General features: G+C 42.4%; 1 pseudogene; it reads left to right on the forward strand.

Moving 5' to 3' along the window:
* The first annotated feature begins 2,383 nt into the window (after window positions 1-2,383).
* LOC102837669 lies at window positions 2,384-2,831 on the forward strand (annotated as a pseudogene).
* The last annotated feature ends 1,257 nt before the right edge of the window (window positions 2,832-4,088 follow it).

Below are 4,088 nucleotides of genomic sequence, written 5' to 3' on the forward strand. Positions count from 1 at the left end.
CTTCTTGGATCAACTATCAACACTCATGGAAGCAGCAGTCAAGAGATCAGATGACGTATTGCATTAGGCAAATCTGCTGCACAAGACCTTTTTAAAGTGTCGAAGAGCAAGGATGTTAGCTTGAGGACTAAGGTGTGCCTGACCCAAGCCATGGTATTTTCAGCAACCTCACATGCATGCGAAAGCTGGACAGTGAATATAAGGAAAACCGTAGAAGAATTGATGCCTTTGAATTATGGTGATGGAGGAAAATATTGAAAGTGCCATGGGCTGCCACAAGAACCAATAGATCCGTTTTGGAAGAAGTGCAGCCAGAGTGCTCCTTAGAGGCCAAGATGACCACACTTCTCTCATACTTTGGACATATGGTCAGGAGGGAGCAGTTGCTGGAGAAGGATATCATGTTTGGTAAGGTGGAGGGTCCAAGGAAAAGAGGAAGACCTCCAATGAGATGGAATGGCCAAGTGGCAGCATGGATGGACTCAAGTGTGGCAACAATAGTGAGGTTGGCCCAGGATCAGGCAGTGTTTCGTTCTGCTGTGCTTAAGGTCGCTATGGGTTGATACTGACTTGAGGGCACCTAACAACAACAATCATAGTCCAAAGTCCCTGGGTGACATTTGCCCTCGGTTTTAATCCACCCAGCAACTCTATGGCACACAATTCTACTCTGACACGTAAAGGATTGCCATGAGTCAGAATCAACCCAACAGGTCTAAGTTTTTGTTTTCATTTTTACATAAGATAAACTGTGTTTATGCACATATATTCACAAGATGTTACTGTTTTATAACATGATATGGGAATTTAGAGAAGGAATTGGATATTGGCTGATCCTCAGTGAGTCTGAATGTAGGGCTCAAAGAATAAGAAAGAGGATGGCTTTTCAATAGGGACACATCATGGATGAGAACTCTTAGTGAGGAACCGGTGTGGCTGCCTGGATACAAGTAGGTTTCCCCACCAACCCCAAGTACTTCAAGGTTACTGCTCTGTCTCCCTCTCCTCGATTTTGAAGGTCTGATTCTGAACGGATATAGCATGGCACTTAGTAAGTGTTCAGCAAGTAGTTGGGTAGAGAGGTTGGAATATGGGCCCAAACAGAATCAGGTTTTCTTTAAAGAGAGAGCTTCTTTTAAAAAGAAAAAAACCCAAAACATTACTTTTTACTGTATTGTTGACTCCTGGTGTGGCACTGTAGGATCAGCACTGAACTGCTAAGTGTATTATCGACAGTTCAAACCCACCAGGAGCACCTCAGAAACGCTATACAGGGCCACTGTAAGTTAGAACCAAATCCACAGCACTTAACAACAATGATTGTTGAGAATATACACAGCAGAGTACACACCAATTCAACAATTTCTCCACGTACAGCTCAGGGGCACTGATGAGGGTTTTCTGAAATGGTCCTGCCTCATTAATACAGCCTCACAGTCCCCTAAATTTTCTATCTAATCTTTCAACTTGCTGCTGTCAGTTTGCTCCCATATAGGTAGTTCTTGAGAGCAGAGAGACCAAGCAGACATTCTCTCTATTAGTTAAACTAAGCTAGTATTTGGTTTGAGAAAGCTTTAGTGCCTATTTTTTTGTATTAGGATTAGACATTCTCTAAGGGCAATAGTTTTAGGGATTCATCTAGCCTCCATGGTTCCAGAAAGTCTGGATATCTTGAGACTTTGAAACTCTGTTCTGCATTTTCTCCCTTTTTATCAAGATTTTATCTAGAGAGTCCTTTATTTAAATGTTCAATAATGGTAGCCAGGCATCCTCCGGTTCTTCAGGTCTCCTGGCAGAGAAGGCAATTAGTCACACATTCCATATCCTCCTCCTCTTCCTGACTCTCCTTCTTCTGTTTCAAGAAAGCGTCTTTTAAATCTCAGAGCCGCAGTGAAAGGCATGAAACAACCTAAATATCTGATATAAGTGAGTACCTTGCCTCAGAATCCTTTACTACCGTAAGACAAGAACAAGGAAACTCTATGTTGATGCGGAACAAGTGTCAAGATAAATTGTTGAGTAAAAGGGCAAGATGCAAATCCCTGTCTATACTTTCTTACTGATTTTATTTAAAAAAAAAAAAAAAAAAAGAAAGTAGGATATTGCTTACGAGAGAGACGGGTACAGAGTGTCTGTTGAAAAGTTTGGGGAACAAATAGTGGTGGTGGTTGCACAACATTGTGACTATAATTAATGTCAGTGAAATGTACATTTAAAAAAGGATTAAAACGGGAAACTATTTTTTACCACAATTAAAATTAAGAAGAACAAAAAGTGGGAGGACAGGTTCTCTCTGGATTCAATCATAGGGGAGAGGAGAACTGGGTGGGGGAGACAGTAAGATGACGCTTGCTTTTGGTTCATATTCTTTTGCACCGCTCGAATGTTTTACCTTAAGAAAAATATGAAGGGAAACCGCTGTCGCCCAAGTCGGAGCCTCTGCCTGATGCCGACGTCCCTAGTTACGCCGTCAGAGAAGGTCTTCCAGCAGCGGTGCAACTTCTAACAAAGGGTGAAAGATGTCCGACTTATCCGAGAGCAGCATCCTATCAAACTCCTGGTTATAATAGAAAGATTCAAGGGTGAGAAGCAGCTTCCAATACTTAATAAAACCAAGTTCCTCGTTCCACATGAGTGAGCTCATCAAAATCATTGGAAAGTGCTTACAGCTGAACGCCAATCAAACTTTCCTCCTGCTGGTGGACGGACCCAATATGGTGAGCGTCTCCACACCTATGTTTGAAGTCCATGAAAGCGAAAAGGAGGAAGACGTGTTCCTGTATATGGTCTTGGGCTCTCAGGAGATATCTGGAGTGAAATTGACCGTGTAAGACTAGCAAAAAGCATCTAACTCTAGAATTTTTACCCACTTACCAAGGGGGTGGGGGGTGGAGGGACTTTACCCTCCGAGATTCATGCGCTCGCATCTACTCACAGGACCCTACTATGGGAGTTGTACGAAACTATTTTTGTACCTCAAGCCACCAAACAGTTCTCCAAATGGGCACCTGCAGCTTCGGAAACCTCTAGTATTTAACCTGTGGGTTAATGCGCCAGACTGCAAAACCCTTTGAACTGCAAGGTCAGCGGTTCAAGCTCACCAGTTGATCCTCGTAAACCCTATACAGGGTCGCTACGGGTCGGAATCGACTCAATGGCACTTAATAACAACAATAATCTTGTTTTCAAATTTTAGAAACTGAAAAATAAAACACTGCATTTTCATTTGCCCATGAAACCGAAAAAAATGAGAAAAATATGAAGCAATAAAACTGCTGCCAGTGACTTATTACAAGGGGCTGGAAGTGGGCTAGGCCCCACTCATGTGAGAGGCTGGTGAAGCCCTCACAGAAGCAAGAAAACCCTCTACCGACATGTCCCAGGGGGAGAGAAGGAGGCCCACTTCAACACCATCCTCTCATACAGAAATACAAGATAAAAATCCATATATAGGAGGAATATAGGAGTCCTGGTGGCACAATGCTTAAACACTCAGTTGCTAACCAAAAGGCTGGAGGTTCGAACCTACCCACGACCCAACCAGAGAAAAGACTAGGCGATCTGATCTGTTCCTATAAAGATTACAGCCTAGCAATGGCAAACAACGACGAAAGGAATAGGAAAGACCTTTCGATGGACTGTACTCTCCAGAAGACTTAAATCTTAATGCAGCATCTGCACAAGTACTAAAAACAAATGTAGCGGCTATTTATGGGGAATTATTGGAAGAATAGTTGAACCAAGCAGAATGTTATACAGGGTCCCCAGCATTTCCCCAGAGGGTTTGTGCTGATGCACAGAAGTTGAGGACTCAATTTTGGAAAATAAAACCTAGTTTATTGTCATCTGGTTGGGGAAAGGCACATAAAGGCTCATTTATCTGGCTGTAAATGAGCTAGTAGAGCTGGCTGTCACAAATGCATTATTTAGTAGAAATGAGAAGTGATTTCAGCTGTTACCCTTAGAGAGGGAAAAGCCGTGTTCAGGAGTGGAAAACTCCATTACAAAACTGACCTATTGGAAAACAACTTGTCATTTTTATTTATTATTTATTTCAGGGGCCAGTGAATAATCACCTCAATAAATTT

Source organism: Chrysochloris asiatica, unplaced genomic scaffold (assembly GCF_000296735.1).
Source record: "Chrysochloris asiatica unplaced genomic scaffold, ChrAsi1.0 scaffold00028, whole genome shotgun sequence".
NCBI classification, from domain to species: domain Eukaryota; kingdom Metazoa; phylum Chordata; class Mammalia; order Afrosoricida; family Chrysochloridae; genus Chrysochloris; species Chrysochloris asiatica.